Source organism: Panthera tigris, chromosome B2, assembly GCF_018350195.1.
Source record: "Panthera tigris isolate Pti1 chromosome B2, P.tigris_Pti1_mat1.1, whole genome shotgun sequence".
NCBI classification, from domain to species: Eukaryota; Metazoa; Chordata; class Mammalia; order Carnivora; family Felidae; genus Panthera; species Panthera tigris.
This window is the reverse complement of record NC_056664.1, coordinates 129083466-129106248: the sequence shown is the minus strand read 5'-3', so window position 1 is coordinate 129106248 and position 22783 is coordinate 129083466. Positions and strand designations below refer to the sequence as shown.

The 22783-nt window shown below is 40.5% G+C and overlaps 1 long non-coding RNA gene and 1 other non-coding gene across 2 annotated transcripts; both read right to left on the bottom strand.

Moving 5' to 3' along the window:
* Positions 1–225: 225 nt before the first annotated feature.
* Positions 226–21915, bottom strand: LOC122238766. Its single transcript, XR_006217904.1, has 3 exons — positions 21819–21915; positions 15740–15799; positions 226–672 (listed from the first exon to the last, which is right to left on the bottom strand). It is a non-coding gene; the product is annotated as an uncharacterized LOC122238766 (long non-coding RNA).
* TRNAL-UAA lies at positions 21816–21897 on the bottom strand. The gene has a single exon. It is a non-coding gene; the product is annotated as a tRNA-Leu (tRNA).
* Positions 21916–22783: the final 868 nt, after the last annotated feature.

The window sequence follows — 22783 nt, the reverse complement described above, 5'->3', positions numbered from 1 at the left end:
GTAATTAATTCCATTTCCAGACACATTAAATTGTTAAAATTTTAACACTTTGGGTCAAAATATGTTTCCCAGGACCTTTCTATCATGAATTCTAATTAAATATTTGAAGATATTTCTCTTTCTTTAGTTCCATCCTCCATTCTTTTAACTTCTTTTTTCTCCTGTAACACATACACACCACACCTTCTTTTTTCAAGTCAAACTCTTCCATTTCTTCCCCTTTGATACAATTCTGGTCACACTCACTTCCCTGGCAACTCTTCTCTGGGTTTATTCTAAATTATCAGTGTCTCTCTTAAACAGAATCAGTAAAAGCTATTTTGGTTGCATGGAGCAGAAAAACCCAATTAGCTTAGGCAAAAAGGAGACTTTATTTGCTCACATAATTGAAAACTCCAGAATAAGTGCATTAAAGGCATGGTTTGAAACAGGGGCTCACAGAAGACCCCCAGAATCAGGATTCACTGTCTGTCTCATCTCACGGCTCCATTTTTCTAAGAAATCCAGGGAGGCTTTTCCCTCAGCATAGCAAGATGATAAAAGAATACGGCCTTACCTTTTTGCAGTCTCAAGTCTAGTAGGGCAGAGTGGAAGCCTTTCAGAAGTCCAGAAAAAGTCTCATTGTCTATTAGCAGCTCTGAATGTGCCCCATGCTTTCTCCTGAGCCAATCACTGTCACCAAAGGAATATAATATGCTGATCAGTCAGGAGTAAGAAATAAAGACAACTTTACTGGAAGTGCATGGCCTTAGGTGAGGAAAAAGTTGATGTCTCAGAAGGAAACAAACTGTGTTTACTGGAAAAATTCATATTGTGATGTATACATATGAACTCAATTCCCTGGGTAAAGTAAAAGCAGTGAATACAGTAGGATAATTGCCTCCTTTATTATGGACTTCATATGTCAATATAGGAGGGAGTGAGAGAGTGTTCTGCATTCTGAAACTATACCAGGGGCTGTTATTTGTCAGTCCTCTCTGTGTCAATGACCCATGCATGGTGGGAGAAATAGAAAGCGTGACATCAATATAAGATAGTGTTCTTTGGTTTCCAGACCAAAGCATATAATTAAGATGAGCTGATGAGAAAAAAAAAAAAAAAGGAGACAGAGAAGAAGAAGGAAGGGGGCGGTGAGGGGGGAGGAAGAGGAAGGGGAGAGGAGGAGAAGGAAAGAGTGTTCTAGTATCTGATATCCTGATAGCAACCAGGTGTGGGAACTGACAGCAAGAGAGGTGAGAGAAAAACCATACCAAGTGGTGACTATAACATAAAAAGCAGAGTAGAATTGCCAAAAAAGAAGAACCAAGCCCCAATTTCAAAACTCAGTATATAACTACAGTAGTCAAGACAGTATGGTATTGATATAAAAAACATATAAACTGATGCAACAGAATTTAGAGTAGAAATATTTATGGTCAATTGGTTTTTGGAAAAGGGTCAAGAAAATTCAATGTGAATTGTCTTTTCAAAAAATGGTGCTGAATAATCGAATATTCACATGCAGAAAGATGAATTTAGATCCTTACCCCACATCATAGACAAAAAAAATAACTCAAAATAGATCATAGAACAAGTTGTAAAAGGATGTTAAATTAGACTGCATTAAAATTAAAACCTTTGTACTCCAAAAGACACCATGAAAAAATGAAAGTCATAAGTTATAGAAAGAGAATGTTTACAAATCATATATCTGAAAAAGGACTAGTATCTAGAATATATAAAGAACTCTTTTAAATCAATAATATGAAAACAAACAACTGGATTTTTAAAAGAGACAAAAGGCTTGATGAACATTTCATCAAAAAAGATATACAAGTGACTAATAAGAACATGAAAAGATATCTAACATCATTAGTTATTAGGCGAAAGCAAATTAACACCACAGTGAGATGCTGTTTCACACCTACTTAGAATGGCTATCTTCAAAAAGTCAAACAATACCAAATGTTGACAATGATGTGAACAAACTGGAAACTTTATACGTTGCTGGTGGGAATTCAAAATGGTGCAGTCACTTTAGAAACATTTTTGACAGTTTCTTGAAATGTTAAACATAAATCTACCATATAGTGCAGCAATTTCACTTCTAGGTATCTACCCAAAAGAAATGAAAACATATGTCCATGCAAAGACTTGCACATAAATGTTCATAGCATCATTAACCATAATAACCAAAAAATGGAAACCATTCAAACTTCCATCAAGCAGTGAATGGATAAATAAAGTGTGGCATACCCACACAATGGAAATCTATTCTGCACTAAAAAGGAGCAAATTGCTAATACATGCTACAACATGGATGAGTTTCCAAACCATTATGCTAAGTAAAAAAAAGCCAGGAACAAAAGATCATATGATGCCATTTCTCTGAAATGTCCAGACAGGCAAATCTGTAGATTCAGAAAGCAGATTAGTGGTTGTTGGAACTGGAGGTAGGGAGGGAAACTGTCTGCAAATGGGCACGAGAGATCAATTTGAATTGATGGGAATGTTCTAAAATTGGATTGTGATGATAGCTATACAACTCTGTATGTTGACTGACGGTCATTGAATTGTACGCTCAAAATGGGTGAATTTTATATGTAAATTATCTGTCAGTAGGATAAATAAATAAACAGAATACTCACAGCAACCCAGAAACAAACTTTGTAAGTAAAAAGAAGATAATTATGTTCCAGCTAAATGGTGGGATTATGAATGATGTTTATACTTTTACGTATTTTCCTAGTTAAAAGTGTGTTCTCAAATCAGAAGAAAATTTGAAAAATCATTCTCTGAGCGTCAAACACAAAATCACTACACGATGGACCACAGGAGGGCTCCGTAAAGTCACCTGCATAAAGAGACAGAATGGCTCTCGGGCCTGCAAGATTTGGCAGTAACCTGATTACGGTTAATAACACATCTAAAGAAAGATGAATCCATCAGCAGAGAACACTGATCAATAAAGAAGGAAGGCAAAGAAAAGGGACGGTTGAAGAGGAAAGCATTGCAGGGCCTAACCGATGCCAAGCAGGGAGATGCAAGGCTGGTCACGGAGTGGGTGTGCCCACCCCGTGAGGGAGATGAGCGCCATACATCTCCTACAGCTTCAGACCATTAGGCATTCTCAGTGTGGTATCACAGATTTGTCTTCTTGCAGCTGCATGCTCACCACATAATATTTTTACAAAATTTTCTGCAAGTAATTTTGTGTGCAGAGAAAGCCCATTCATACTGATATGTTATGAATTAACACACATTTGGTTATATACTTCCGACTCCTGAGGTTCACTTCAGTGTGAGTCAGCTTGTCCAAGCAGAATCAACTTTAGAGTGGCGGCAAGATGAAAATTATGCACCTGGGAAGCTGAGACAGACTCTGGACTGGGGAAAATTCTTCAGGATAAAGGCCACCTCTCGGAAGCCAGCCAGTCCACTGACCTTTCTCAGTGACATCCCAGCCTTGACAAGAGCTTCTCATTCAGCCTTCAATAACAAGAAATGCAAGACACAAGATATATTGAAATTAATGTATGTTCAGCATATTTTTTTAAGAAGCCATTGGTGGGAAGAATTTAAATTATTTAAATCTTGTACTTATGGACTCCAGATCCATCCAGCCCCAGCAACTATAATTCCAGCACTAGCTCTTCAATTCCATCTTGCTCATAAAACCAGTCCTGGTTAAACAGAGAGCTTCCTTCCAACGATTTTTGCTGGTGGTGATGTTCCAGCACCAAGAGTCTGTGGCTCTGTGCCAAAACCGCTGGGGAAAACGTACCTGCCTCTGGGAATAATGGAGCTTATTTGTTTGAACACTGAGCTATAGTGTCCCACAACACATAGGTACTTTTCATGACTGATCTTATGTCCTGGTTCATAATTTCTACTCTCATTCCCATATTGGACTTTTAGGCCAAGCACCTGCGTCTCCTTCCTGTCTGCCCTCAAACCCTTTCCACACTAACCCATGTTTATTGGACCCTAATAGTGTCCCTGCCTTGACCTGGATGGACAATTTGATTTTGGCACTCTTTTAATGCTCTGAACCATATTTTCCTAGGATAGTAGCTCTCAACTTTGTTGCTATAATACTACAATTCTGATGTTAACCACCTACAGTTACCATCAGACTCCACAGGTTGAAGAGAAGTCCCCAAAAGACTGCCCTCGTTTCAGCTACCAGCTGCAATTCACGGTCCCCAGGTCACCTGCACTTCTGATCAACTAGTCACAAATTTGGGGGTTCTACTACCCTCTCAGGTTTGATACTTCTCTAGAATGACTTATAGAACTCAGGAGAGTTCTACATCTATGATTGTCACTTGTATTGTAAAGGATACAAATCAGGACCAGCCAAATGAAGAGTCACATAGAGTCAGGTCTGGGAAGCCCCACATACACAGTTTCCATGCCTTCTCCTCACGGACTCAGGACACATTACCCTCCCAGCATATCTGTGTGTTCACCACCCAGGAAGCTCCCCTAAGCCACAGTGCTCAGAGTTTTTATTGAAGTTTCACCATGTAGGCATAATTGATTGAATCATCGGCTATATGATTGAACTCAATCTCTAACTTTTCTCCCCTCCCTGGAAGTCGAAAGTTTGTGCTAATATCACTATGGCTCAAAACTCAGCTTTCTAATCACATGGTTGGTCTTTTAGGCCTGACCAACCCCCAGCACAGTCATCTACTTATCATAAATTCAGGTGTGGTCCCAGGGCCCCTGTGAAAAACAAAGACACTCCTATCACTGGGGGAATTCCAAGAATTTGGAGTTTCCCTCCTCCCCAAGAACCAGGGACAAATGCCAGTTGAATTATTTATTATATAACACTTGCATATTGCAATCACCCAGGAAGCTTTTTAAAATGTTCGTGCTGGATCCCACCAAGAACTAATTGGTCAGCGTGCAACCTGGATATGGGAATTTTTAAAATCTCCTCCAGATAACCCTAACTTACCCTATAAACTGTGCTTCTGGCCTTGCTTTATCCTCTTAGTTTGAACTTCTTTGGATATGCACGTTCCTCCAAATTAGATTGGAATTGCTGGTCTGGTTGATGGAGCTCCCAACATGCTACTTGGCTGGGCCAGACATCTTACGATCTAGCTTAGGTCTAGGGTCCCCGTGCTGCACAACCCTGAGTAAACCCATTCACAACAGAGTCTATGTAAATAATGCCCCAGATCTATGCAATGTACAAGCTGCACTATATAGACAGGGTATGCATGTCTTAATATAGTCACCACACATTAAATTAGCATCAAGCAAATTTACCAAATGACAATTTAGCCTATCTATTGATTTTACTGACGTACTTAGCTTTAACAGGAATATTTCCACATCTCTATCAGCTTCAAATTTTAATTTCAAATTTAAAACCATCTGTGATGGGGGCGCCTGGGTGGTTCAGTCCGGTTGGGCGTCTGACTTCGGCTCAGGTCACAATCTCATGGTCTGTGAGTTCAAGCCCCTTGCCGAGCTCTGTGCTGACATCTCAGAGCCTGCAGCCTGCTTTGGATTCTGTGTTTTCCCCTCTTTCTGCCCCTCCCCCGCTTGCACTCTGTCTCTCTCTCGCTCTCTCTCAAAAATAAATAAACATAAAAAAAAAAGAGTATGATGGATTCCCAAATAAAATGCTGAAATTTTGAGAAATTAAATATTTTTAAAAATTTACAAAATTCACATAAATGTGATATATCAGATTATTCTATAAATCAGCTTTTGGAAAACTGGCCTTCTACGAATTGGAATTCTGCAAATTATATTCTTGGCTTCTGCTTATGATTAGCTTCCATCATCTAAAAAAATTTGCTTATGTGAGAAATTTTAAACCCTAGTATTTTCCATCAAGATTTCCTTGTATAGCATGTGATTAAGAGACTGCATTTTGAAAGTGTTTAAAATAAAAAAGGCAGGAATACAGAGAAGGAAACCATGAACCACTTCTGAAAAGCCCAGGTTTTTCCCAGGAACCTGGGAGAACTCTCTAACAATGAACCAAGAACTCTGTCCAGCAGGGGGGAAAAAAAATTAAGAGAATTTGGCAACTATGTTGGGGTAAGAGGTTGTATTTTACATGAAGGCCCTGATAATACATTTCCTAAATAAAAATAGTGATTGCCTTTATGCATATTATCCTCACCAAGTCAGTTCAAGTTACACTGTGGGCAATATTTTGTCCATCCACCCAAAGAAAGAATTTTTCAGAAAACTCCTCTTTCTACCTCAGAGTGGAGTAGAAAATAATTTTTAGTAAACTTCATTTTCTGCCATCATGAAGGGACGGAGATTCGAACTTGTGATACTGATTGCATTTTAAGTTACCTAAGGAAAGTGCTAGGGAGACAAAAATTGCCTTCTAAAAATAAACTGAAGCCACCAGATACAAACATCTCTAGCCCTCGCTTTGAAAGTTTCACTCTGAATTCCAAACTTCTACTTTTCAGGTTCTTTCTGAGGTTGTTGGTGAGCTAACCAACCTTGAGGGCTGACACTGTAGGACTCAATAAGAATCCTAATAAATATGTAGCTATGGTTTGTAGTCTTTGAAAAATAAGTAAAATTTCCCAACTCATCCACAAACCTCAATTATCTCCTACTATTAGAGGATCTGGAAACACAGAGTCAAAGTTAAGGGTTCTGAACAATTGGTTTTCAAAGACTCATTCAAATGGGCTAAAGGTGCATATTAGTTTGGCTCTCACACCTCCTGCTCCTTTTCAAGAGGATAAATAATTACAGTGATTTATCTTTGAAATGTGCAGCTTGGAACTGGATGTGGAGAAGTCACATAATGGTGTCAGCGCTTCAGCCCGAAGTAAATAAAATGGTGAAATATATTTAGCATGCGATAACACAAAGCACTGAGAAACAGAGATAAAAAGAAGAAACTGTCTTTACGTGATTAGAGAACTTTGCAAAATACCAAGCTTTTGCAAAAAGGAAATAATTATAGAAAATAGAAACAGTGGGGAAAAAACAGAAAGTCTTCCAAGTTCCAATTTTCCATCCTAGTTCTAGCCCCCAAAGGCAGGTCAGTTTCTCAGGCTCTTTGCCTGGGTTTCTTCTTTCCAACTTTTCAGCCTCCCTCCATGTGGTAAGTGCTTAAATCTGGATTCAGTAGAGCAGTGCTTAGATCTCTAATGCCTTTCAAGGCTAATGTGAATATTCAATTAGTGGGCGGAAGCCCGTGTGGCAGATGCCCGCGTGGCAGGACTGTGGTGCCATAAAGGAGATTTTACCCTCCAAGAAAGGCTGCTTTCCAGTTTTCCCTTTCTTTTAACATAGGCTAAGTTTGCAGGCAAATATTAATTTGCTTCAAAGGACTTGAATGGTCCAATCAATCAAACAACTGACTTTTTAACTGACTTTGCCACTGAATGCAAACAAAAAGCAGCCCAATAGTTTGTGTGCTGGAAATAGCCTTGGAGATGTTTATGCACAAAATCTTGCCCTGCCCCGCCCCCCCCCTTGCCTGAACTTCTCCCCAGACCCCATTCCTGCCACCTGAAACTGCTCATGTGTTGGTCAACACTGAGGACCTCCTAGTTGCTAGATCCAAGTGACTGTCTATCCATTCAAGTTTTATTTTCCAGATCAGAGAAAGTTGATGCTATTTACAAGTTGATCAATAGAAGTCATTGAATAATGTTTTGTTTTTCTTCAGCATCTCTGACCACACCTTCACAGTCTTCATGAGGAGGATCTCTTTCGCTATGCACTACTTAAATGTGAACTCTCTGCAAAAATCCATTAGGGATTCTCTTCTTACTCATCTCCTTTTTCTTGTGTTATGTTATTCATTCCTTTGCTTTCCTTGTCACCTTTAGGTTGGTGGCTCCCATCTTACATTTCTAGCTTGTCTGTCTCCCGAGTTTTAACCTTATATATATGCAGGTCCTTGGGGAGGCAGAGAATGGAAGGATCCAAAAAGGGGGAACACATAAATGGGACCAGAGCCTTCAGTTTCAGAAACTCTTTTCCTCCTGGGGTGCCTGGATGGCTCAGTCAATTGAGCATCTGACTCTTGACTTCAGATCAGGTCATGATCCCAGGGTTGTGGGATCTAGCCCCATGTCAGGCTCCATGCTGAGCATGGAACCTGCTTAAGATTCTCTCTCTCAGAGCACGTGGTGGCTCAGTTGGTTAAGTGACTGACTCTTAATTTTGGCTCAGGTCATGATCTCACAGCTGTGGGATATGGGATTGAGCCCTGAGTCAGGCTGTGCTCTGAGCATCGAGCCTGCTTGGGAGTCTCTACCTCTCTCTGCCCCTCCTCTACTCACATTCTCTCTCTCTCTCTCTCTCAAAATAAATAAACATAAAAAAAAAAAAGATTCTCTCTCCCTCTACCCCCCTCCCCCACTCACACTCCCTCCTTTGTCTAAAAAAAAAGAAAAAAGAAACTCTTTTCATACTTTAGTGTCCTAAAGAAACTTAAAAAAAAAAGAAAAGAAAAGAAAAGAAAGAAAGAAAGTATGTAGAGGATGCTCTCCACTTTGCCTCGCATCTGAATCTGAATGTTGGTATAATTGGGTGTAATTTCACTTAGAATAGAAATAAATAAATAAATAAGCATGTGAGCTTTTTTTTTTTTTTTCCCTTGTGTTGATATTCGGGTAGACAGGTTGGAAATTTGACAATTCCCTTAAATTATATGTCAGGATTTCAGGGCAAGACTGAGAGGACATGTGTTAAAAAGAAAAAAAGTTGAGTATAGTACAGAGCAATGATCAGTGACTTCTGTCTTGCATTTCTTATACTAATATTAATATTTATACTAATTTGTGCTATTATCAGGTAGGACTAGTGGCTGAAGATAAAAGAAACCCTCCCCAAGTAACAGTTTATTTCAGTCTTCATGGATGTCTGAAGTTTGGTAGTCCTGAGTTGGGATGGTAGTTTTGCTTTACTAAGACCTCAGGAAAAAGCTCTTTTTAGTTTTCTTTTCTTCCAATCCCAGGCTGTGGCCTCCTTCTCTGTGCTCTAATGTGACCAGTCATCATATCCATATTCTCAGGAGCAGACAAAGGGCATGCTCACACAGTCCTGTAAGGATATTTCCCAAAGTTTTCCAGTAGCACTTCTACCTATGTCACTGGCCAAATCTTACATTGCTGCTTGCAGCTAACAGAAAAGCTGTACAATGTGGTCTTTATTCCAGGTAGCTCTGCATCCTGTCAAATATTGTGTTCAATTACTATGGGTGCAGTGGAGAATAGATGGGGGGAGGTCGGCAACCAGAAGTCTCAACAATATTGTGTTCAAACAATGAATAAAGCCAGGAGAAAATATCTAGATTTATTTGATGACAACAGGCGATGGAAATGTTACTCCTTCAGGAAGATTCTGTAGTGAAAAAAAGATATTTGTATGGAAAATCAGTGGGCGTGCAGAGTTCTTTTCAAGGGTCCTCGTGCCTCAGCTTCAGGCACATCACAGGGTGGACAGGCATCTCATCACCGCAAGGACTTCAGGGCCCACAGGCCATTTTCCTGAGGGATGGTAGGCAGGGAGCCCTTATCTCAGAAACTTAGAGAGCTGTAGAGCCATAAGTGGCCAAATCCTGGTGGGTGGACTTGTCTGAGTGGCTGCCAGCTTGGTATTGTTCCCCACAGAAGTGTCTTTTGTTATTTTGTGCAGTCCATCTCTAAGTATTGAAATGAGGACTCCCACCACTTCTCTTGAATTTACAGACTCCTCCGTGAGGATTTTTCTCCCTGCTAGTGAACTTAAATCTTCCTTTGTTCAGAATCTTTTCTCTTCCTGGGTTCTTATCCCTTCAACACGACCACAACTGCAAGAATGTGATCTTTGCACACAACATCCACCAAATCCAGCAAAATAGCCTCAGTAGACCATTCCTAGCACTTAAGGAGATTTTTGTTTGTTTCCTCTTCTTTCTTTGTCTAGCAAAGCCACCTTCACTGGGTACGTGGGTATGCTTTTCATCACTTTTGTGGCATTTTTAAGCTATAGTGAGCCTTAGATTAAAGGGGCTAAAAAAAGAAGAAAACAACAGCAAAATTCTTAACTTACCCTGAACTAAAAAGCTGCACCTAAACCCATGATATTTGAAATACTGATGTTCTGAGAGATAAAATTATGTGGGGTAAATGTTTCACGTGTACAAATAATTGAATTTCATAAATGTGTTTTAGAAATGCTTCGCTCTTAATCAAAGAGATTCACGCCTGCTTTTCTAAGTTAGGTTTCAATCTATACATCAAGTAGGCAGTGTAGTAGGACATCTGGGGAAGGGATTCAAGAAACCATGAAGACAACTGAGGTAGTGGTAACTCCTGGGCCCTACCAGGTTAACCTTTGTCTTGCCTTTCAGCATATCTAAGTGCTCAGACTTGCACTCTGACAATGTCAGAGTCATTAAAGTAACATAAAATGTCAAAACAGAAAGAGGAAGTCCTTCTCTATCCCCATGTAAACTGATGGAGGCATTGTGAAAAAAGCAAAGCTTTAGAGATATCCCAGCCTGGGTTCAAATTCCAGGTCTTCACTTAGCTATACTTTGAGCAAGTTACTTAATCCTTCTGATAAGAAGGCAATGAGCAGTAGAAGCCAGCATGGGTTCATTTATTACATCTTAGGTCAAACGAACATAATTTTATTTTTTATAAGGTTACTACACTTTGTGTAGACAGAATGCATTTTCATTTTGGTACACTATTAGAAAAAAAATCTCAACATATGCTTGTGGTCACAGTGAATAAATGCAAAATGGCTAGTCATTATACATAAGTTTGGAGCTGGTTGAACAACATGCAAAAAGCATGTATTAATGTATCAATTCTACCTGAAAAAATGTATCTCTGATAGCAGGAAAGTGTTGGTTCCTATTGTATTCAAGATTTTATCAACACCTTGAATAAAAACATTAAAAGTTTGGGTAGCTTAAAAGTAGGAGGGACAGTGAATGCATGGGTGACAGAATCAAAATTCCAAAACGGTCTCAATAACCTAAAAGAGTAGCTGAAATAAAGGGCATTAATAGCTGTGTCAAGTTCAGCATTTAGATTCATAGCTACTTGGCATATGAGGATTGGTACACGGTTGGGGATAGTGTCAGGTCAGCATGACCAGAGGAAGTGGATAAGACCCACTTGGCTGGTACGCACGGAGAGAGTCCGAGAGAAGAAATGACCGGCTTGAAAGGGGTTCCACTGGTCAAATGTGGGACAATTTGAACAGCCAAATTTTAGTGATTGTATGGGTTATAACCAATTGAATAAAATAGGACTCCATGTGCTTATATGGAGCAATTGAATTAATATGTGAGGAAGAAGAGAAAAGTCTACCTTACAGTAGATGGCTAACCTAAGAAATGAGGAAAGAATGATGGACATAGAAAAAAATCACCATTTGGCAAAAATCATAGTAATAATTGTTTCAGACCAAAATCATCAAGGGAGGTTAATACTAGTGGGTGGAAGTACAAAACACTTAGTAATTAACTTTACAGTGGGGAAACCTGTCCAACATCATTTTATCTGAGTTGTGAAAGTCAGTATCAGCAGAAATAGGACAAATTGACATCATGTGCGTCCTGATACAATGTACTAAAAACATGGCATCACGTTCATGGCATTCCTGTCAAAAGTTAACCACTGGGATCTAATCAGGAGGAAATAGAAGACAAATATAAATTGGGGAGAATCCTATCAAAATAACTGGTCTGTCCCTTCAAAAGAGTCAAGGTCACAGAGGTCAAAAAAAGACTGAGGAATTATCTAGATTGAAGAGGCTCCACCAGAGACACGAAGCAAAAAGGAAAGGTATGTATCAAGGATCCTATTGAAGAAATCAACAAAATTTGAATGGGATGTGTTTATTGGGTGGTAATATTATATTAATATCAGCATCCTAATTTTGATAATTATACTGTAGTAATATAGGAGAGGATCCTTTTATTTTGGGAAACATGGAGGAGTCATGGGCATCATATCTACAACTTACTTTCAAATGATTCAGAGAATTAAAGAGAATGAGAATGGGAAAAAGCTGAAACAAATGGGGTAAAATGTTAAGATTTGGGGGAATCTGAGTGAAGGAGGCACTGTTTCTGCAGCTTTCAGAAAGCCTTAAATAATTTCATTTTTTGTAATATAATCTATTGTGCCTTAAATACTTTCAAATAAAAGTTTTAAAGAATCAATTACATAAGTTCAAATGAGACATATGAACTAGCAAAGTGTTAGAGGAGAAATTGAAACCTTAGAGTAGCTCAAGGCTCACTCTACTTGACTCTTAGGTCTTGAATTGTTGGTGCATCAATAGGGCCAGGTGAAAGGCAGCCTTCTGTGTCAGGAATCATTCGATTACAAAACAAGCAGAAGAGCTCTCAGCCAGGCTTCCTGAAGTCAAACTTGCATTAGGAAATGCACCAGGGGAGCCAAAGCAGCTGCTCACTGGAGCCTTTTTCACTCTCTGGCCACATGGCCACTCATCTCTGCTTTTCCCTGCATTTGCTTCATCCTTTTTCTCTCTCTACACATGGGATTGCCATGCTTCTCTGTGGACATAGCAGAAAATGGCCCTATGTAGGCCTGCAAATTGTTGGGAGAGAACGTAATTGGCCCTGTTGAGTCAGGTACCCAGCCCTGGCTGGGTGAGCTGATGCAGGGAGGCGGGGGTGATGTAATCCTGCCCACTTGGCCTCAGGAGAATGTGGGAAGCAGATGTTTCAAGAAGAGGCACGAGCAGGCAGCCTGTGCCTATCTCAGCAAAAGAACAAATGAGCCAGAGTTGGATGAAAGTCCCAGCTTGATGAGTGAGAAGGTTGAAGACATCTGGTTCTACAGGATAGCTCAATATGTAAGTGCTAGAGCATGACCAGAGAATACGGAGCCCATCGAATCGTCAGGAATACCACAGCAACAAATGTATGCTGATGCAGGTGTGTTGAACTAGTGAGTCAAATACCAAATACTCAAATAGTGCTGCAGCTGTGAGTGACGTGAGTTTTCTAACATGGAAACTAGCTCTTGATGAAATTCTGAATAAAATGAAGTCCAATTTTTCCTTGATCTACATGGGAGTTGTGTACTTGGAAAATTCACTGCATACTGAAAGCTTGCAAAAATATTTTGTGTTTAACACGAGAAAATGCAGTTAGGCTGTGGGTTTAGACAAACAGGCTTTTAACCTATGGGAATATCCTGCTGGACAATCTAAACTCTTGCAGGATGAAGGATAATTCTTTATTATGTGGGACTCCCATACACTGCAGCATGCCCAGCATCCCAGGCCCCTCTTTAATGGCAATAACCACCCTCCAAATTATTATGGCAAGCCCAAAGTGCCCCACATTCTTCCAGAGTGCTTCCCAAGGGAAGTGCTATCCCCATTAATGACCACTAGCTTAGAGACGAGTTCGCCTCTGCCAGGAGTGGTCAGTGGGTTACTTCTGCTTTATTGGAAGCTTTGTGTAAGTAAATCCCTTCCAACTCTAACATTCAACAAGCCCATGATTAAAGCTCATGAAGCCATCACTTGTTCCCCTTCTGGAATATAACAATTTTTTTTTAACTCCTTTGATATTCAAGAAGATACTCAACTTTCTACCAATACTAACCAAGGCCATGTTATTGAGGACAGGACTCCTTTAGCTTCAGATAAGAAGCCACACACAAAAGAGGAATTTACTGTCTTAACTTGGAAATACAAGGGGGGAGCTGATTCCAGAACAACTGGCTCCCGGGATCTGGGTGAGGTCTTGAGTTCTCTCTCTCTCTCTATTCCTCTTTCTTTCTTCCTTCTTCTCCTCCCCTTCCTTTCCCTCCGTTTCTCCCTCTTTCTCTCCCTTTCTCTTTCTGTGTGCTGAGTCCAGTCTCTCCCCTGGTGATGGGCAGATGGCCGCTGTCCATTCACATTCTATCTGTTCTGTGAAAGGCCTCTGCTTCTCCCCTGCTCCAAACCATGCCCCACACTTCCAGAAGAGAACTACAACTGTAAAGTATTAACATTATGATTAGTTGTTTGTTTTTCTTATTTGTTGCCGTATCTGAGCAACCAGCATAGCATTGCTCATTTCAGTCACTTAAAAAATACTGAATGAATAGATGGATGAATGAATGAATGAATGAATGAATGAATTGTTCAGTTGGAACTAGAGATTGCCCACGTTTCAGTGCTGGTGTTTCTCTCTGAGACTTTCCTAGACACTTTGAAAACATGGGTAAAAGGCAGCAGTGGTTGCGTGTTCTCTAAGCAGGCATTAGACTGGCTTATGATGCAGAGATGTAGAAGCAGAACAGGAAAAACCCAGTGGGAAACATTCTCTTTACTCCAGATCTATCCATGGAGGTTTTCCATCTAGAATTACCCAAGTTCATCCCCTTCATACTTTGGTTCTGAGGATTCCTCAAAGGAGAATAAAATCAGCATTCAAGAAGTTGACTAATTGATTCAATTAGCATATAACTGAGGTCATTTCAACTCATTAGGCCACTTTAAAATTTCATTTTGGTTCCATGTATCTTTCTACATGTTGTTCTTTGTAGTGCACTAATAGAATTAGGCATTGCACTGAGTCATAGTAAAAGGACCCTTCTATATAATCACAGACTCCAAGGCCCATCTACACGGTATGAAGCACTTTGCCACACTTAAAAGTATGGCACTATGTATTGTTCTAAACATCTTCCAAGTAATAGGAGTCTTTATTTTTTCTTTATGTGAAATTAAAAAAAAAAAAGTTAAGTCAGGTTGCATTTAAAATTGAAGCAGGACTGGGTGGGCCAGAAGGCTAGCGTTTAAAAAATGTGAACAACATCCTTAATATAGCTGTTTGTGACTAACCCAGTGGGTGTAACACCCAGGAGAAAACAATAAGCTCACTTATCGTGAATTTGAAAAGTTAGAGTTTAGAACTCAGTGCTATTTTTTGAACATAAAAATTATTCAAGGATCTACTCGTTTTGTTTAAGAAAAGATTACTGATGATGGAAAGCTAGGCATTTAAAGACTTTTAAAAGGAAAAAAAGTTTAATGAACAAATCTGAAAAATGCAATCTATGCCTCTATGCCCCTCTCCCAAATTTCATGTCTTTTAAAAATTGTATCATTTGCTAATGATCTTCCTTGGCTACAATTGCTATGGCAAATACAATGTGTATCTAACAGAATCAATTCCATGAACAACTTTTACCGTTGTAGCAAAACTGGTCTTGTAGTCAATCCATAAGCACACTTTGCAAGAATCACTAAAGCATAGCAATAATTTAATTTATCAATCATCCAAATGCCAGGCAATTTCTAAGCACTTTGTCAACGGTACATATAACTCTCACAGGACATCATTTGATAGGTATTTCTATTATCACCCCCATTTTATAGATGAGAAAACGAAAGACTTGGAGAAGCTAAATAACCATTCCAAAGTCACATTGCTAATCAGGGTTGGAGCTGGGATTGAAATTTGAACTGGCTGACTTCTATTCACAGTTCTGAGTTGCCTCTGTGTTGCCTCTTAGACCTATGCTGTGTATTTCACAAATACACATACTTCTGTGTGTATGTACAAAGTAGATTGTAGAACTGAGACAGATATTCAACTTAATGATTCCTCTTTTCAATGCAATTTAAAAAGCTACCTTTTTCAGTAACTATGAGTCTTACTCATGAATAAGATGGCTGAAAAGACAACATAAACCCAAAGATAAATTTGAGATATGATTTGCACAAGCATGTTGTATAGCCACACTCAGATGGAAATGACTCAAAAACTACTTACATGTTTGCCTCTTTGGGCTTCTGGATCCTGATTCTTCTAATCAGATAAGATTGACCCCAGCTGCAAAAGAAGGAGAACGAGAAGAAAGGAGATGTGAGAATGCCCGAACCCATACTAAATTAACTGTATTTTCCTATTTTCTGTTATTTCTGACATTTTGGCCTCTGGGACCTTGCTGATCATGGAGGAACTGCCTCTCCCAGGGTTAGCTAATTCCTAGAGACCTCATATAACTCAGAATAGCTCCTACAACTTCAGAGCCTGCTCAAATTATTCAAACTAGCCAATCCTAAGCCTGCTTACCCTGCCTCATGAATGCCTTCCTGTGAAAACCACAATAAAGGTGCCCATGCTTTCCCTTGTTTCTTCTGCTTCTTGACCTACCTATATGGCAGGCCGTGACTCTTGTTTCTAGGGATTTGTGAGTATCAAAAATTATTCCTTTATGTCAGTCATTCCTGTGTGTCTAACCATACTTGATTAAAACAAATCCTGGGTACATTTTAAAACACATATCCTATACAGGTGTGCTGTTTCAAAGGGGCACATGCACCCCCATGTTTATAGCAGCACTATCAACAATAGTTAAAGTATGGAAAGAGCACAAATGTTCATTGACTGATGAATGGATAAAGAAGCTGTCGTGTGTGTGTGTGTGTGTGTGTGTGTGTGTGTGTGTGCAGTCATGTATGTATGTGATATATACACATCAAAAGAATGAAATCTTGCCATTTTCAACTACATGGATGGAACTAGAGGGTATTATGCTAAGTGAAATTAGTCAGAGAAAGACAAATATATGACTTCACTCATATGAGGAATTTAAGATACAAAACAGATGAACATAAGGGAAGGGAAGCAAAAATAATATAAAAACAGGGAGGGGAACAAACATAAAAGACTCTTAAATACAGAGAACAAACAAAGGGTTGCTTGGGTGGGGGGGGGGGGTTGTGGGAGGGAAGATGGGCTAAATGGGTAAGGGGCATGAAGGAATCTACTCCTGAAATCATTGTTGTATGGTATGCTAACTAACTTGGATGCAAATTAAAAAATTAATTAATTAATTAATTAGTTTAAAAAAATAAAACACATATCCTGAGAGTTAACATGTGTACAATTAATAGATGAACAGTGAAATATACTCCAGTGGGTTTCAAGGTTGGTTGTTTCTTTCATGGGCATTTATATAGTGCATCCAACGTGCTAGAACTACACTGTTAGGCACAGTTTGTGCTTCAGTAAGGATCCGGTACAATCACTGCCTCTCTGCTCAGCATTCCGATAAGTGGTTCAGAGACATCAAAATCTATTTAGATGAAAATGAAACCAGGTAGTTCACAAATGGACCATGTGGGTCATAATGGCCTTCTATCCAGCAGTAGCAAAGATACAGAGAACCTGGAATTATGTTCTCTGACTCTTACATGGCATCTTTGTAACGGAACAGGCTCATGAAAATTCAAGGCATTGTCAGTTATCTCATCCGAACAATTAGCAAATGTGCATTCAACTTGTTCATTAATTAGCTGCAATTGTATCTAAAAGCAAAATGTGACACAAAAGGAATAATCAAGATCTCCAAATTCCAACTTGGTACTAAGGACAAAGAAAGCTTCTTGTTCAGGATTTCTCAAATTGGGCATGACTTCTGTGTTTTAAAGTTAGTGGCCAACCCAAATCTTTATTCCTCTTCAACTTCATAGTTTCTGAGTTTGAAAATAAATATTATATTGAACTAAATATGATGGATATGATGAGATAAAGGCCATATTCACACAATGAAAATAATGAATGGCTCATGCAAATTGTGTCAGTGATTCGCGAATCTTTTCAGTGGAAGATTTATTATCAATGATTGAAAGAGAAAAAAGAAAGTCAGAATACTGGCTGGATTAGACATAGCCTTAATGTGCTCCTAAACACAGTGACTATGAACAACAATTTATCAGGATTTTATAGTCCCTATAAGGCAGACAGAATTTAACACATAAATGTGCCTCAAATTAACCAGTAGGTGTCACTGTTTAAATATATTGGCAACAGTCTTCCACAGAGTTCTGTGTTAAGCCCAAAAGGAAATAATCAGTTTTGAATAAGTTACAACTAGTTCAAACCAATAAAGAGAATGCTTACAAATCCATACCCTTAATTTATAACCCAAATTAAGTAATGACTTAATTTCTTATTATTAAAATAATTATTGGAAAATCAGTCTAGGCTTAGTGGTGGTAAACCTACAAATTGTTCAAATTTAAATTCAAAATCTTTTAAGAATTAAAAAAAAAGAGTCTAATATAACAAGGCTATGTTTCAAAGGAAAGTAAAGATTCTGCTACATTGTAAGACAGGATTTCAATTTTTAAGAGCTACTGATGTTCTCTGGCTCTATATGTGTAATTTTGAGTGAAAGAAAACATTACTTTTTTACATCTGTTGAAGAAGCTGGTGTATAATTGTATCTACCACCTAGGTACAATGAGTCTTGTATGATCTTGTCTGTCAAAGGAGATTGTGAATGTAAAAGTGTTTTTGAAAAATTGTAAAGTGGTCTTCCCATGCAAGGTAAGACTCCTTCCAACTTGCACAATGTAGTTCTTCTGTACCTCCCACAGTGGATGGCTTCAGAAAAGGGAAGACAACTGAGAGATGTGAAACACCTACTTTTGTGAGAAGGCAATATTATGAGAACAATATTAACTAACATTAGTAATATTATTAATAATACTTATGATTATTATAATTAATAAGCCATTATTATAGTTAATTCAGCCTTACAACTACCCAGTGGGGGTAAATATTATCTTCCCAATTTTGAATGAGAAAAGGGAGACTAGTACCCTAAGAAAATTGGCAAACCTGTCTTACCCCAAAGCCCCGATTCTTTCTACTGAGTCACCACACGATTTGAACTTTTATAAATCGAATCGCATTCTCAATGTTTGCTGCATTAAATCAAAATTCAGTTAGTGGGGCGCCTGGGTGGCTCAGGTGGTTACGTGTCTGATGATTTCGGCTCAGTCCATGATCTCACGTTTCATGAGATTGAGCCCCGAGTCCGGCTCTGTGCTCAGCACGGAGCCTGCTTGGGATTCTCTTTCTCCCTTTCCCACAGCTCCTCCCCACCTCCTCAAAATAAATAAATAAATAAACATTAAAACAAAATTTTAAATTCAGTTAGAGAATCCTGCTAATCAGAGAAAACCAGTGATAAAACATTTTGTAGAGAAGAAAATAGTAAGGCAAAAGATTCCATCTAAATTGGCATGTGAAGATTATGGCTAAGTAGGCCATACAACTAATCAGTAGAAAACTTGTGCAGTGCGCTAGGATCTATCTGATAGATTCTCTTGTTTCTAGACCAGCAGTCTTTCAACATCCTTTCATCCATCTTTGTGGCATCTCAGAGTAATCTGGCAGAATCTCAGCAGTCTCATAGAAGAATATTCACGAGTTTTTTACCATCTCAGCTAACGCACAGTAACTGGTTAATACAAACTAGAAGCCTGATCTACAATATAGTTTTAAAGAAACAAAGTAAACTCCACACTGCTTTTTGCCTATTCTTGCCAGTAGTGTTCTATATTTGTGCTTGAACATAGTAATACAAGCACTTAAATAAGCACAGGTCCTTATGTTCAGGCTGGAAAAGTTTCAAATCAATATAGTTTATCTCTTGCTTGGCCTTTATGGTGGAAGAAAGAGGTAGACTGAGTTCAGCTGACCTGGTTATTGACTGAATTAAATAATTTTCACCCAAAAATATTCCTTCCAATTCAATATGCCCCCCTCTCCCAAACCTATATAGATGGACCAAGAGTTTCCATGTTGATAGAGATACTTCCAAAGGCAACACTAATCAGGTTGCTTCTTGTTTCGAATCCTTCAGTGGACTGCAGAGACCATACTTAGCACGGTTTCAAGATGGCTTACCCCACCTGCACCTCTCTCCTTCCCCTCCCAGAGCCCTACTTCTCTTCCTTCAGTTCCCAACTAAAGCTGACTCTTCTGGTAAAGAGTTCGGGCTTCCCACACTGCTCCTTTAGCATCGGACATAATTCATGTTTTCTCATTATAAGCGTGATTCATTAAAATCTCTCTCTCACTAACTGAGCTCCTTGAGACAGATGCTGAGTTATTTATCTGCACATCCCAGGTGTCTAACAGTGACTGGTTTATAGCCAGTTCTCAGATGCTGGCAGGATGCTCATTTCTAAACTACTTAGACACTCTTTTCCTCTTTCCTTCCCTTCTTGAACAATTCAATCTAAAGCTGTTGATAGGCTCAAGCAAGGTAAATTTTACTTTGGCAGGTGGCAAGTTTAGGGAATTACAAATATGGATAGAAAAACTAAAACAAAATCTGTAATGTTGCATCAGAATTGGAGGTATTAGTATAAACTCCTGGCTGTAAATAGACAAATATAGATGTGTATACACACATACTTCCTAATTCTGTCCACTCAGAGGGCCTGGGAACAGTAACACATCAAAACAATGAGCTTGTCTAGCACTAAGATCTTGGTTTCTAATGACTTTTCTCCTGGGAAAAGGGAATCAGGGATCTTTTGAAAAGGGCTGACTCTGGGGCTGGGTCACAGAAAATAGAAGGTAAGCATGGAATATCTTGGACCAGGAAGGATGCAAGTGCTAAAGAATGATGCAGACATGTTAAAGGTCAGCTCCGATGGATTTCCACTGGCCAAATCTGGGACACTGATCATTGAACAAATATAGAATGGATTGCAACCATTTATTAAAATAGTATGCACCATAAGTGCATACTTACATTACTTATGATTCCAGAAATAACTGAATCAAATGGAAAGTTTGATGAGTAAGAGGATATTTTTATAGCTTCAAAACATTTCCCCCAAATATATATTAATTACAAAGGGGGAAAGAGTGAATTTATAGTGGTGAAAGTTGGCAGAGAGGCTTAATCAAGTGAATTCAGTTCAGTTAACAGGACACATCAAAATCACTCCCCCCCTGATGGGAGTGTGAACACCGCATCACTTCCGCCATACTCTTGCTACAGAAGCACAACCTGAATCTAATCCGACAAACCCAAGCTGACAAAGGGACATTCTCCACAGTGATTGGCCTGTCATCTTCACAAGTGTCAAGATCATGGCAGTCGGGAGACACTGAGAAATTGTTACAGATTCAAGAAGCCTAAGGAGGTGTGACAAGTAAATTCAGTACATTACTCTGAACAGGAGAATTTACTATACACGCCAACTGGTGACTGAAAGAGGTTCGGGAACTAGATGTAGTAAATTATCAATATTAATTTCCTTATTTTAATGGTTGTATTGGAGCATCTAGTCGGTATCTTACTAACCAATGATTTTTTTTTAAGTGTTCTTTGCACTGTAGTTGCAACTTTTTCCTCTAGGTTTTAGATTACTTTAATCTACTTTAATTTACTTTAAATCTAGGTTTGAGATTATTTTAAAAAGTCTTGAAAAAAAAAAAAAGGAAGGAAGAAAACAACGAGACCATGCCATTGGTATTTTAAAATTCTAAGCCGGATGCAAGCTAGAGTCCATTTTAGAGCTGGGGTGCCCACTGTCTCCGCCTTCAAGGAGCTAATGGAAGAGTTGTGCGCACACAATTCATTTTGGCGAAACGGGAAAAGGTGGTTTAGCCTTGACTTTTCGGCGGAGGGGGCTAACTGTGCTCTCCCATCGGAGGCGCCCACCCCGCCCGGCCGGCCCCGGCTCCGCAGCGGGGAAGCGGGGCCCGCTCCGCAGCCGAGTCCCGAGTCCCGAGTCCCGACCCCGCCTCGGCCCCGCGAGCCTCTGACGCCGCGCAGCCCCGGCGGGGGAGACGCCCTCCGGCCCCCGCCCGCGCTCCCGCCCAGCCCCCGCCCACCCCGCGCGCGAAGTCGTCTTCCGCCCGCGGGAAGCGACGCCGAGCGTTATGCGAGTCGGAGGGAGGTGGGAGAAGGGTGCGTCTCTCCCAGCCAGAAGACAGAATTCTTGGGCCCCAGGCGTGGTGTGCTCAGTGAAATGTATACTTTAAACAGAAATAAAATTTTTAAGTTAAAAAAACCGTAAAAGCAAACATCTACCAGGAGTGGGGTTCGAACCCACGCGGACATTGTCCATTGGATCTTAAGTCCAACGCCTTAACCACTCGGCCATCCTGGTACAGGCGAACGGTCTGCATTTCACTCTTCCTACAAGCTGTATTCCACCGTCCTCGAACCCTCCCGGAAGAGTTTCTGAGGAGACTTTGCCGCTGTTTTCCCGGTTTTCCCACCCCGAGCTGGAGCGACCTCCCCGCCAGGGCCTCGGTTTCCCGCCGCCGCCGCCGCCGCCGCCGCCGCCGCAGCTCACTGTTGCCCCCGGCCCGGCGCGGCAGGGAAGGCAACTGCATCCGAGTTCGGCGCGCTGGCGGCGGGGACGCTCGGCTGGTAGCTCCGAGCAGGACTCGGGCCCAGCCAGTGGTGCTTTCGGTTTCGAGGTGCGCGGGCGCGGGAAACAAACACACTAGTAAACTTCTGGTTTCCCAGGAGCACATTTTGGAGGCGCGGGGGCCTGGCGGGGCAGGGACGGAGCCCACAGGGTGGGGTTTCGTTCGTTTTATTCCAAAGTGAATAAACTTCAAGGAATGAGTTGCACGGGCAGCAGCAGAGTTCTCGGACCCCTGTGCTTGTGGGCCGCGTTTCTTCTTAACAAGTCACACAGGAAGGAAGTTTTGTAGAAATTTGTGTCTGTACCACAGGCGGGGAGTGTGGCACAAGCGGCCCTCCCCGCTGGCTGCCGGCACCACGGCCGCTGCGCCTCTGAGGGCCCTCCCTCTGTTCCCACGACCCACCCGTGCGCTTGGAAGTTTGCGTTCTCTTCACTGTTCACTGCTCTCCCTTCGTTCTGTGCACAGGAGATTCGGCTTGTCCTCTCACTTCCTTTACCAGGACGGCCATTGCATTCCCCGAGCCACCCCAGGACCTCGAAACTACCACAGAGCCACGGCTCGGGAGCCTGGGAATCGAGGACCGTCTGGCAGCCACGCCCTTGCTCCTGCAGTGCAGGC